At 37.0% G+C, this 14,598-nt stretch overlaps 1 protein-coding gene across 6 annotated transcripts in view; it reads left to right on the top strand.

Moving 5' to 3' along the window:
- PTPRC (protein tyrosine phosphatase receptor type C) overlaps nucleotides 1-14,598 on the top strand; it is a 123,433-nt gene that overhangs the window by 578 nt on the left and 108,257 nt on the right. The window lies entirely within an intron of this gene.

The raw sequence follows: 14,598 nt of genomic DNA, 5'->3' as shown, positions 1-14,598 counted from the left end.
AAAAAAAAAATCACGATTTAAAAGGCAAACATTGTCTCTCTGTATCTTGGTTTACAAACTGTTCAAGGATATTACAAAAGCTATTACTTAACCCTCAAAATATACAAACACAAGTTTATGAATGTCTAAGGAAATTTTAATGACAAAAGAAGTAAATTTTTGTCTTTCCAACAAAAAATGCATTTTAAAAAATCATACTATGGCTTTGCTTGCATGCAAGCCACTCCCTCTTTTCGGGCCAGTAGTTTGCTTCCTCAAATTTTGATTATGACTGAAATATTTTATTGAATACTTAGTTGTATGGTAGTTTAAAATAATACAATTGGGTATTTAATTAAATATTAACTTTCTGCAAATTCTTATCACAGAATGTATTTTAAATCAAGGTTTTGGTCCCTTACAGTCGTTTTAATGATTATTTGCTTTGAAAATTCTTATGGGGCCGCCGCCCTTCCTGGTGATGGGTAAATAGTAGCGCCTTGACGAGATAAAAATACTTGAACTCTTAAGAATCATGCAAATGCTGTATTCTATAGGAAACTATAACTAATCGGACCTCTGGTACCTATTCACGTTTGAGATTTTTGTACACTTATGGTCCATTTAATGTACATTTCTTGAACGGTTTCAGTTTGGGTCATAAGTACATTTTTGGTTGATATGTAATATTACTCCTTATGGTGTAGAATCTAAAAGCAATGTTTTATTATTGAAAAGATATTTAAATGGTATTTTTGTAGATTTCCAAATAAGTGAAAAAAAAAAGAAAAGAAAACAGGAAAAATATTTTTAAAAATCTTGCTGATTGTAATTCACTTTGAAATCTTTTTTTGACTTTCTACTGCTCTCCTTTTCTCTAAAGGGCAGGGCAGTAGCTACCTTCTGAGCACGCTACATTGTTAATTTACATTTTGTGTAACCAAGGACAGTAGAAAGCAGCGTGGATAGTGGTTTTTTTGTCTGTTTTCTTTAACTGCAAAAACGGATTAAACATTTTTTATATAGGTACAGCATTTTGTCTTAGTACAGAAAATGTTTACCAAGTTACCATTCCTATAAAGTTGGTTATAATAATAAAAGCCAACTTATAAAGAATAATAATTTTAATAAGGTAATAATATGTGTATTATCATAAGTCAGAGTAAATTTCCATTAAAAATTCCCACTCAGGAACTGTTGGGAAACACTTTTAAATGAGCATCAAGAAATTCTCAAATATTTTATAGGCCACAGAGCAAACCACCATAAAAATTTCAACACGGTCTATTAAGGATTTTTACCATAAGAAACATCTTTGAACTTATCATCAAAATAAGAGTATAAAATGATCTAGCAACCTTTAAACCAATTGAGCTGAATAGTTTATACTATAAATAAATGTATCGATATACATAGATTTATTTTGAAAACCAAGTTTCACTTCAACTGCTCACATAAATATGGAGAGCAAACATAGTTTTAGAAAAAATATATAGATATAATTATCTAGGTGTGCAAGTCTTGTTTATCATACTTTGAAGTCCCCAGAGAGATTTTGGGATTCACGGTATAATTTTGGAAATTATTAATTCTTTAAATGATATATTTTTCTATATTAGCAACCTAAGAGTTGCATTATATGTTTTACTTTCATGTGTTCAGTTGAGTTTAGTGTTTATAGGAAATATTAGACCTCAAATTTATATTGTGAACTCTAAAGGCATAAAGAAATAGAGCCAAATGGAGAGTGACTTCAGTGGATAAATTGTTGCAAACTCGGATGTGTTATTTAATCTCTAAAATACAAATATGGGCAAAGTTACACTTTGCCAGAGCAGAGTAACATTGCTGGCTGAGTTTTACATAAACGTCTGATCTATTTGCTCTGTGCCTCTTGGCCATGTTAACCGGAAACCAACACTTTGTTTAAAATTTAAATAATTCTGGGGGACAGTGATGGTTTCAAGCATGCAGGTAGGAGTGAGTGATCTCTGGCTCTCACAAAGTAGTGCCAGGATCTACGGCTTCACACCATAACGGCCATGAATACATGTTATGTGAGTTATGTGTCATAACAGTTAAGAGTCATTTCCTGGACATAAGTTTTCATTTTTCCATCGAAGTAAAAGAGCTCTTAGTTCCAAACATGTACCTTGCCTTGCCCATGGCAGGTATTCAATACTAGTTATGAATTGAATTTGATCAGCAATCCTATTAAGTTCTGAATACAATGTAGAGTTTGGGGGTGGTGAGTATGATTATATATTGAGTTTTTGGAAAATATTTTCCTAATACAAATCTGCCTGGGATTGTTACCATCGCTAGACTCTGAAATGCCTTTGGTTAGAGGGAAGGTGAGGTGAGGTTAGGGGTCTGGTTTCCTTTTCCTCCCTTTCTCTACGTGACTGAGCACAGGGTCAGAGCCCTCAGCTTTGAGCTGGGTCTTTGCTCTGTTCTGGGTTACTTGGTATCCTTCTACCAGTGACAATTAAGTACTGTAAGAACATAGATATTTCTACACTGTTTGTATGCATATACATACACACACACATAAATAGATGAGTTATATATATATGTATGTGTGAGTTATATAATACACAAACATTATATATTTATGTATATATATTGGTCTGTCTATCATCTCTCTACTGGTTCTCCACATTTGTCTACTTTTAAATATTGGAGTTCTATGGACCTCAATCTTCGGCCTGTTTTTTTTTGTTTGTTATGCGGTACGCGAGCCTCTCACTGTTGTGGCCTCTCCCGCTGCGGAGCACAGGCTCCGGACGTGCAGGCTCAGCGGCCGTGGCTCACGGGCCCAGCCGCTCTGTGGCATGTGGGATCTTCCCGGACCAGGGCACGAACCCGCGTCCCCTTGCATCGGCAGGTGGACTCTCAACCACTGCGCCACCAGGGAAGCCCCTTCGGCCTGTTTTATTCTTATTTCCTAGACTCAGAGTTCCTTATCATCACCTGCTATGTACTGATGATCCTGATTCTCCATGTCCAGACTCACCCCTCAGAAGGTAGAACCTACTTCCTTTCCTTTTTTTTTTTTGTTAGATTTTTGCGTTTAATATTTATTTAACACAATATTTTCCAACTAAACCATGAAACCCAGATACATTGTTTCATTCCTAACTTTCTCAGTCAAACAGACAGTGATGTAGAGCTATTCTAGAACTCTAACAGTATTGAGGCAAAGTCTCTGAGCAAAATTATTTTAGCCTGTGTGCTGAGGGCTTATGTCTTTTTACTTTTTCTAATTTTACTTTATTTATTTATGTTTATACAGCACGATCTTAGTAGTTCTCTATTTTATATATATTAGTGTATATATGTCAATCCCAATCTCCCAATTCATCCCACCACCACCACCCCACCACCTCCTTTCCTAAATTTAATCTTGTTTTACTGTGTTGTGTTTTTGCAAAAAAGAAAAAAGGAGAGGGAGAGAGGGAGAAAGAAAATCTGAAATATATATTTAAATGCTCCCCAAGTCCTATCATTTTACTTTGTAATGATCTCTAAAATCTTCGCCCCCCCCCACCTCTACTGACATCCCTTTAATTCACAACTTTATCCCTTTTCACCTGCAATGTTGTAGTAGTATCCTAATCTGTCCATTTCTTTTCACACCCTACAGCTTAAAAATATAAAATCAAAGAGGAAAAAACCCTCCGACATCTTTTCGTTGCCTTGGTTTCTATTCTAAACTTTTGACAGAACAACTGAGTCCACCGATGAGCTAGGAGCATGGCAGGAGCTGGGCAGGGATCTTTTTTTCTTTTTCTTTTATGATTGACTAAAATAGAACAAACAGCAGGTAGTTTCAACACCCTGCCGCTCTACACTTCCTCAAGACCTCCAAGGCGCTGCGCCAATCCTATTTCCCCTCTAAAATTCTCTTTCATCACTCTTGCCACAAAACATCTCCACCGAATTTGGATACTTTTTAACACCTTTCCTTGTCATTTTTCACATACTATTTCAGTTTGCTGTTGCTGGCATTATTGTTTACCAATCAGAGCATTACGGCCATTGTAACCTACATGATAGCAGAAACCGTCTTACGCCTTTTTTGTATCATTTGTGCTTGATTTCTTCCCAGACACTGAAAAAGCAATGGGCATTTTTTGATGAAACTGCAGATTATAATAATAGAGGAGAAGGAGGAGGGTAAGAAAATTTTCAGAAAGAAAGGACAGAGAGGGGAAAAACATGAAATGAAAAAACTAGTCAGAGGCAAAGTGGAAGGTGGAGGCCATTGGACAATTTTATCAAGATTAAGTAGAATCATTTTAGATCTAGATCTTTACAGGCTTTGCCCTTCCCCCCAACCCCACCCCATTTCCTTCTTTCATCTCCTTATTTTACCTTTTCTCTGGAAAGAGCCTCCTGATTTCTTAAAAATCCATAGTTCATGCATATGTTGTTTCTAAATTTTCCTCAACCTACTCTTTGGACATTCTCGCTAGTGGCATTTCATTTGATGGGTCTGTTTTGCTCTTCAGATCCAGACGTCCACAGGAAGAAAAGTAAGGAATAGGGAGGGAGGGACTCATGTAGCAGGGGAACGAGACAGCCCTGGCACATACTGGTGTGGGTAGCACTTGACCTGGGACTGTTGCCAAAGGCAGATGGAAAATGGCTCACCCTGCCAGTTGCATTTTGTGTGCACAGAAAGCCTGGAGGAGTCTGAGCGTCATTTCTTACTAGATAATGGGATAAAGAATTTCAGTCTGAGCAGGTGAAGGGCAGAGATCTGTAGTCAGGTTGATTGACTTTGTTGATGAAGGTGCATGCAGCATTCATGTTACAGGGTTTTGTTTACAGACCATGTGTATATAAGAGTTACTGGTGCAGAGAAAGAAATTCGTCATCACTGCAGATCTTTGATCTTTTTCAGTCATCTTACAAGTCTATAGGAATTGTTAGACAGGAGAAAAGAATGGAAATTTCACTTAACTTCAGTTTAAACTTAATTTCAATCTTGTGTAAGTAGTTTTGTCAGTACGAGACACCCAACCACATACTAGTTGCTGATCACCAAAGAGTTATTGCTGTGACTTTTGCATGCATAAAAATAGTAGTCTTATAAACAACAAGGTCCTACTATACAGCACAGGGAACTACATTCAATATCTTGTAATAAATTACAATGGAAAAGAATCTAAAAATATATATATATATGTATACAACTGAGTCACTTTGCTGTACACCTGAAACTAACACAATAATGAAGTCAACTATACTTCAATTAAAAAAAAAGATAGTCTTATGGAAGGATAAAGAAAAAAATACAATATTGCAGGCTATTCATTTAGCAATACCATGTGATATCTATTTCTACACAATTCTGCAATATACAGAAGTAAAATTTACAGTAATTAATAGATTTTGTGTACATGGCTGTAATCAATATTTAGATAAGAAAATATTTAATTATTGCCTAAAATCTTTAATGTGCATTCCTTTTATATGTCAATATGTTATTCCAATTTCAGTCTCTCAAGAGTCTAGGGAATGGCTCTTGTAAGCAGAGTATTATGTGTTCAGGAAAACAACAGAAACAAGAAAAAATAAAGAAAGAAATGAAAACCTTCCTTCTCTTTCAGCTGGGGCAAGCATAAATATATATAAAATTAGTGTTAGGAAAATAGTCAAGAATCTTTCACGTTCGTTCACTTTACCTTCAGTTGATTCCCTTCTGAAAAGATAATCAGCAAGATTATCAATGCTTTTTCTTAGGTTCTGTACTGAAGACCCAAACTCAAACAAACTTGAACATCTTTTACGGTGCATACTTACACAGTGTTGAAAGATTAAACATTCATTTCCTGTTAAAAATGAGACACAAGTATCTGAAGTGAAAAAAGTGACTTTACTAAAACTTCAATTTCTCCTATAAATATATCGCGAGTGTGATAAAGGTGTAAGTCCGTGTGATGGTATTTAAATGAAAATGATTGCCGTTCATATATTCAAAAATTTGCTTCCAACCAAAATGTGAGCAAATTCATCAACCATCTGAAAAAGTGATCTGCTGGAGAGCAGAACTTGAGTCGAGGGCAACTCAGCATCCTACTCAGAGGTAGTGTTAGGAAATGAATGCACGGTAAAGTGAACTTAACAAAAATCACCGATAGAGAAGAAGAAACTCTTTGCTCTGTAAATTAAAACAAAATGTCCTGATAGTCATGAAAATAGGTTAGAGACACCCATACAAATAATAATGATGTTTCGATAAAAGAGGTTATCAAAGGGACAATATCAAGAAATAAAGTGTGGTCACCATATTTTAAATATTTCCACTTAAAGAAAAAGACAATAATTTGTTTACTGATAAAAGAAATACTAAGCATCATAGGAAATGAGTCAGGAGCCATCCAAGTTGGAGAAAACCATGGCGGGTGGAACGAGAAATATTTTGGAAAGCAAATTCTATGAATAGTGTGATCTGGATCCAAATCATTTTTCTTCTCTGATACACCATTTCCTCATCTACAAAGTGTTGTGAGCATTAAACGTGATAATATTTGTGACACTGCTTTGTAAACAGTGAGGTACTCTGCAAAGTGGTAAATTTCATTTACGTAATCCCTCGAAATCACAGCACACAGCTCTTTCCCGTTGAAACGTGATCCCAAATCACATCTCTTCCTTTGAGAGATTCTGAGAAGATAAGGTTTAAGGCTGTGTGGAAGAGGAATAAACTCTTATAGATCTTTGAATGTTTTTAACTTTGTATCGCCTATTTTAGGGATTTTCCGACTCCTCTGGATTCTACCTCTTAAATAGTTTATAGATACATTCCGTATCACAGCTCTGCTACAGTGTCTTAACATTAGTAGCCTGGAACCTTGTCTCCCTTCAGCTGTTACCAAGATAATCTTTGTAAAAGGCAAAACTCACCTTTGTACATTCCTCCTTCAATGGCTCCCAGTTGGGATAGAGAATATACTGATCCCATGATTTTGGTCTCAAGGTGTTTTGACTCAACATTTATGAATATAAACATTTAATTAGAATATACCAACATTTATAAATTTTTCTTGAAAATATATTTCACAGAAAAATTCCCCTCCATTAAGCTAGTTTAATTCCTTGAGTATTTTTTATATAACTTGATTAAATCATTACCAATTTTTCCATTTTTATTTTACTGAACTAACGTTCAACAGCATCTATTTTCATTTAATTTTTACAATCGCTATTAAATTCATGAATTGATTTTTATCCACGGCACATTTTACTGATTATAGTTTATGCCTGTGGGAATTTTCCTTTATGGTTATTTTTTTTCTTTTTCCTTTTTTTTTTTTTTGCGGTGCGCGGGCCTCTCACTGTCGTGGCCTCTCCCGTTGCGGAGCACAGGCTCCGGACGTGCAGGCTCAGCAGCCATGGCTCACGGGCCCAGCCGCTCCGCAGCATGTGGGATCTTCCTGGACCGGGGCACGAACCCGTGTCCCCTGCATCGGCAGGCGGACTCTCAACCACTGCACCACCAGGGAAGCCTGGTTATTATTTTTCTAAGTGCAATTTTTCTTGTCAAACCACACAGATCTAAATTGCCCAAAAAGGCTTTAATTCTTCTATTTAACCAGAAATAACACTTCATGTGTGGTTTTAGCCACTGTTGGTTTCTTTCTTTCTTTCTTTCTTTCTTTTTTGCATTTCAATGTCACATAAAATATGTCATGTAATATAATTTTTCACTTTTGTCAAAGTTTAGATTGGGCAGTACTAGCTATACTCAAATCTATTTTGTGTTGATATTTCTATTAGTAACATCCATTTTGTGATTGAGAGCTCCTTCAGCAAGATTCCTTTTTGAGATTTTGAGAGTTTTTGGTTATTTCTCAGGTAGGCAATGGAAACATTAGTATCACTTATTAGACTGCTGTATAGTCTAGCATTGGTGTATTTTAATTCTCATTCATTTGTACCAACTCCTTACTAACTGGTGGAACAAAAAGTGAATAGAAGAATCAACACAAGTTTAAAATGTTCTCAGGGCACAATGGTGGGTGAGGTCAAAATAAGGTGTCAAATCATCCTCCTTTGGTCTCTGTGCACTTAGGAAAAATGAAAGCAAACAGCATTGCACACACGGTTCTAATTTAATCCCTCCAGATTTCTCCAGCTTTATCTGGGGTCACTTTGTGACATGTACTATGTACTCTTGTAACTTTCATTTTCCTAAAAATATAATGTTTTCCTGTCTCCAAACTGTTGCTCACCCCTCCATGTTTTCTTCCCTCCATAATTTTTTTAAACTGGGCAAATTATAATTGCCCTTCAAAATTTAGTTCAAAGGTCACTTCCTCTGGGCAGCCCTCCTGCACATCCTTTGTTCTTTCACCCCTTTCACACCTGCACAGGTCCTCTTCTGACTTTCTGGGGATCTCTTTACCTGGCTGTTTCTCACAGTAGCTGGTGAGCTCGTGTAGGTTTTCATTGGGTCTCTTTTTTTTTTTTTTTTTTGCTGTACACGGGCCTCTCACTGTTGTGGCCTCTCCCATTGCGGAGCACAGGCTCCGGACACGCAGGCTCAGCGGCCATGGCTCATGGGCCCAGCCGCTCCGTGGTATGTGGGATCCTTCCGGACCGGGGCACGACCCCGCGTCCCCTGCATCGGCAGGCAGACTCTCAACCACTGCGCCACCAGGGAAGCCTGGGTCTCTTCTTATTTACCAGTGAGTTGAATGAATGGATGGTGTGTCAGTGCAGCCCACCCCTGTACGTAGAAAATACTTAACAACTCAGGCAAACAATTTTAATTGTCCTTTTGTTGTTGTTTCTTAAGTGAACTATTCATGGCAAAATTTCTACATGATAGAAAATTTTAGGAAATAGAAGAAAGAAAAAAATTACTTTAACATCTTTGCCAACATTTTTTCTTTCTTTTTCCCGATCTTCCTCTCTTTCGATCACATGCTGTGTATAAAATTGCATATCCTATTTTTTTCCTAAGTAAACCATGATTATTCTAGGCAACTTGAGAAATACAGAAATGAATACATAGGAAAATAAAAATCAGATTACCCATACCATGACCTAAACACTTTATGAGTATTTCATTTTACCAGGCTAGCTAAACCTATTTATTTATTCATTTATTCATTTCATGAACAAACATTTTATAAGTGTGTTCATTGTTCCATGAATTGGGCATACCATATCCCATTCCTCTCCTTGTGAAGTCTGTAATCTCAGTGAAGCAGTGGCTGCTTAGAGATGGGGTTTTAAATCTCCCAAATTCTTCAAAAGCTTTCTCTTCGAAGTAATAGTATACCTCACAACAGATAATTATTTGTGTTCTCAATGTTCTATAAATTATAACTTATTCCTTTAAAATCTGCATATAGTACACTATTTAAGTAAAAACTCTATTCTTGCCAGACTACATTTAGGCCTCCATTCCAACCAGATTCCTTTGGAAGGCTTTTGCTTATAGAAGTTTGGGAGCTGCAGAACTAGGCAATAACCTCAATTTGTTTTTGGTTTGGTTTATGATTTAAACCGAAAATAAAAGATTTATTTGGAGAGAAATTTTAAACATACACATATATATGCCACACAAACAAAACCTCAACTGTTTTTGGTGATCTTCCACAGTAATTTTCCAAGGTTACCAGTTCATAAGGAGTAAGACTTGGGGAGGAGAGGGTTGAGATTTCATGCGGTGTCTATCTGATTCTAGGTCTATTTTTTTCAGCCTTCTGAAAGGTCAGCTTAATAACCAGGTAATTGAGGACATGATGATGGTAGTCAAATCACAGCAAGACTGAAGGGTAGTTGGTAGTTGCTTAGAGGTCATTTGTGTGAAACATGCATTAATCCCCATGCACCTGATTTAGCTGCATGAATGAACCATTGTATACTGGGCCACTTCCATATCCCTAGCGAGATCTAAAACTATAAAAAGCAAAGAGGCATCTTTAATTAATTTGTCTTTACTATGAATGCTGATGCCACGTTAATAATGCAAAAGTGATGTTATCATCATTGTCTTGAAAGGTGGTTAACAAAGCATAGCACCCAGTCTGTCTCAAGGTGAGTGATAGGATGGAAATAATGGATCTTCCCTGTCCCTAAACTGTTTTTGATATTACATAAAATGAAAGCCATTGAATAATGTACCAAAGTATCTAGATTTTTTGGTTGCTGTTTTTGAAGTGCAAGGAAGTAACTTGACATTTGTTAAATACTTTGATCATGGAAAACACATGAGGTTTTCATATTATTCCAGGAAGTGTAGGCACTAGACAATCTTTTCATACTCATCCAAGAGGCATATTAAATGAATCAGGTAGAGCTCTCTTACAGTTTGCTACTCCAGGAATAAGTTGGCTATAACTTAAGGGAAAGTGAAGAAAAAAGTATGTGTATTATTTGGTTACTCTGATGAATGTGGGCTGCCAATCAGATAATTCAGGCCAAATATTGTACTTTGACTTCTTAAACTTGAGTTTCCAAATCCCCTTTTTGGTTTCTAAACTAAGATTTTAACTTATGCCTAATAAACCCTGTCTTTTTACTTTTCGGTCATTTTATTTTCTTAATTTACTTACTGATACTTCAGATATGATCAAGATATATAATATCTAAGAAAACATAAATGAAGTGGAAGACATCAGTTCAGAGTTTTGACTGTAAGAGGAAGTGATGACATGAAGGGGACAGATGATGGAAAGAAGAGGGTCAGGGAGCTGATGGAAGTAATTTAAAGAGATAATTATAGAAATGTTGGATTGAGACATGCTCTCTTTTTTTTTTTTAAAGGTGTTGTTTCTTTTTTTTAATTAATTAATTTATTTATTAATTTATTTTTGGCTGCGTTGGGTCTTTGTTGCTGGCGCGGGCTTTCTCTAGTTGCGGCGAGCGGGGGTCACTCTTCATCGCGGTGTGCGGGCCTCTCACTATCGCGGCCTCTCCCGTTGTGGAGTACAGGCTCTAGATGCGCAGGCTCAGTAGTTGTGGCTCACGGGCCTAGTCACTCCGCGGCATGTGGGATCTTCCCAGACCAGGGCTCTGAACCCATGTCCCCTGCATCGGCAGGCGGACTCTCAACCACTGCGCCACCAGGGAAGCCCCAGACATGCTCTACTTTTAAAGTGCTTAAGAAATTAGTCTTTGACATCTTGTCTGGAGTCCATTCTGAGCTTTCCAATTATGAAATGTGAGGAAAATTACCTTTTAAATTCTCAGCTTCATTATCTGTACAATGGGAATAATGGCAGTAGCTCTTAAATGAGACGATTTACTCCTTGATTCAGTTGTTTTTAGAGCCCCTACTATGTGCCAAAGTGCTGACACAGTGGTACATACAACAGAAATAAAAATCGTAGTAAATAAAAATAGTGGTAAATAAAACTTTCATGAAGCTTATATCTTAGCAAGAGAGATAACAAAAAGCCAAAAAAGTATTAGAGAAATTTCAGATATTGATGAGTGTTGGGAAATGAAACAGTGTGATATGACAGAGACTGGCCAGACTTGGGGGTGAATGGCCCTTTAGACAGAGTGATCAAGGAAGGCTTCTTTGAGGAAGTGTCATGAAGCTACTTGTTGGCTGATGAGAATGTAAAGATTCAGGTGAGAGGAACTGGCAGGTGCGAGGCCCTTTGGAAAAAGCAAACAATTGGTGGGTCCAAGCCACAGAAAGGAGGCCGGGTGCTTGCAGGATGGCAAGTAAAGGCTGAGTGGTGTGTGGTGAAGAGGGAGAGAGAAACAGAAGGAGAGAATTTATACTCACCCTAAGTGTAATGAGAAGAAGCCATTTGGAATTTTTAAGCAGGGAACGGTCAAATCTCTTTTCCATATTAAGAAACCACCCTGGTTGCCATGTGGAGAGCAGGCTGGAGGTGAGACAAAGCCTGGGGATTAGTTAGAGCCTGCTGAGTTGGTGGAAGGGAGAAGGGTTGGGGACCTGGACCAAGCGTTGACAGTAAAAGAAAAGGACAGATCCACATGGGATCTGGAGAAGTTGCTGTGCAGAAGGGGAGTAGGAAGTTGTTCAGAATGACTCTTTTTTTTTTTTTCCATGAGCAACTAAGATGGGAAACATCCCAGTTGGGGGTAGACAATCCAGTGTCTGCTTTGTCCATGTGAATGCTTGAATTCTCATCAGGCATCCAACTACAGATGCCAAGAAGTCAGCTGGAGTTAAGAGTGAGGGGCTGATCAGGTTTTGATCGGAGCCATAACTTTGGGAGTCGTAGTGCAGATGGGATTTAGAGCTGAGGGATCCACTATGAGAGAGTCAGAAGAATGTTCAGACGGAGAAGTACCGACGCTCCGACTCTGAGCCCTGGGACACTGCATGTCTGAAGGGATTGGAAGGAGGGGTTAGGAGAGGAGAGTCAGAGGGGGCAGTCAGTGAGGAAAGAAGAATGTTTTGCTTGGGATGTTGAAAGAAAGGAGTGATGATTATGAAAGGCTTAACATGTTTGCTGGCATATAATAAGAATCCAGTAAATTCCACTGAAAATCCAAATTCATGTCTCCTCTTGAAAGGTTACTGAACAGTGATTGTGAACATACTAACTATTGTCAAATATCCCCTTTTAACTTTAATATTATCACAAAAGTAAGTATGAAGGAAGTTATAACAATATTTGGAAGAATCAAATATCTTCAATGTATGTATTATACATGTCTCTATATATGTTTACATGTATCCTTTGTTAGCTTAGCTATTAAAAAAAGGTACAGCTTAAAATAATCTCTTTTAATAAAAACTATATAAAATGTATTGAGAGACTAATGAATTAGGAATTTAACTGAGAATGTCTTGAAAAGACAATGTTCTGTTGTGTCCGTTTTGGGGACCTTGTTTTGATGCATTTGATAAAAATATCTTTAAATATTATTTAAGCCAATATTAGGACAGGTTGGGGGTTTGTTGAGAGTTAATTTGTTACATAAAAGGCTTATTTCTTTTTTTATTGAAATATAGTTGATTTACAATATTGTGTTAGTTTCAGATGTACAGCAAAGTGATTCAGTTTATCTATCTGGCTATATTAGATTATTTTCCATTATAAGTTATTATAAGATATTGAATATTGTTTCCTGTGTTATATAGTAAACCCTTGTTGCTTCTCTATTTTATGTATAGTAATGTGTATCTGTTAATCCTATACTTCTAATTTATCCTTCCCCCCTCCCTTTCCCCTTTGGTAACCATAAGTTTGTTTTCTATGTCTGTGAGTCTGTTTCTGTTTTGTATATAGATTCATTTGTATTATTTTTTAGATTCCACATATAGGTACTATCATATAATATTTGTCTTTTGCTGTAAGAGGATTATTTCTAAATCAAATTTTAAATCTTTCATTTCTTTGAGAAAATTGAAAACAATTGGTTATCACATAGGCTTATACTAGGTAGAACCTAATAGCCTTGATAATTGTACAGGATACAAATAAGGATTTGTCTTTATGAGATCATACATAAATAAGATTTTAATATCGGACTTGGCAGGTTTGCTTAGAGAAGATCTTTAGGGCAATGTAATTTTTGTAGTCACTGGTAGCTAGCTAGCAAGAAAAGTAGTGCTTACCAGGTACTGCTCTGAACGTTTTATAAATGTGATCTCGTTTAACTTAAGTACACAAACCATTATCAAGTCTAGCTTATACTTGTGTTTGTTAATTTGTTTCCCAATATATATCATAAAATGTACTGATTTTCATGTCCTAAGAGGAAAGAGCTAAATTTCATTTTCCTTGTTCTAATTGTAAGTACTAAGATTGACCAAGAAGGAAAGGGAAGCAGCCCAGGGCCCCTCCTGTGTGCCTGGCCCTCTGAACGATGCTTTGCGGGCACCATGCTGGTCTCACCTCTTTCTACATTTTCCGTATTCAGAATTCTTCAGAGTATCAAATAAATGTTCCGACAATTCTTGTTCTCTAGTCTTAATAGCAGATAGCAGAATTAAGGTTAAACCAAAAAAGTAAGTGATCTAAATATTACTGATATTTATTTTTGTATGATGGTGTTTTGCTTATGTTGAAAAATGGGCACATTGAATGTTTTAGCAGTTTACTGTGATCTCTATTATGAAATCATATTGAAAAGGCTCAGCACAGGAGAAAGTTGTACAGCTTTCTCTTCCGGCCCTGCTGCATTTCATACGGATGTAAAGCTTAATTAGGCACATCTGCTTCATCACACGTGCACACAAGGTGGAAGAAGGCGGAAGAGGGGATGAGAGAAATAGGACCAATGTACTGCAGGCAGTATCTTAGTGCAGGGGAGATAGATAGTCATGCATGTGACTGTAGCATCAGTGAATCAGAAGGCCTAGCTGCTGTAATGCAGAAAATCTGCCTGTATGTAAGTAGTAGGGAGAGAAAAGCCTGGTAAACCTAAGTAATCCATTTTCAGATGTGTGAGCTCAATTATGGAGCAAATATGACTTTAGTTGCCCATTGCTTCAAGGATAAAAGTTCGAATGAAGGAAATGACTTTCCATCTAAATAACAGAGGACTCAGCGTCCTTTCAATGTGAACAGCTATGATGCTGCCTTGCTACCTGGTAACTTTAGAACAATGGAGCCCATGAGTCCATCTACAGGTTCAAGAAAGAGAGGTTCTTACAGGGAGGAA

Source organism: Neophocaena asiaeorientalis, unplaced genomic scaffold (genome assembly GCF_003031525.2).
Source record: "Neophocaena asiaeorientalis asiaeorientalis breed wild unplaced genomic scaffold, Neophocaena_asiaeorientalis_V1.1 scaffold159, whole genome shotgun sequence".
In the NCBI taxonomy this organism is placed as follows: Eukaryota; Metazoa; Chordata; class Mammalia; order Artiodactyla; family Phocoenidae; genus Neophocaena; species Neophocaena asiaeorientalis.
Note: the sequence above shows the minus strand (reverse complement) of the source record. Positions and strands in the feature narration are given on the sequence as shown.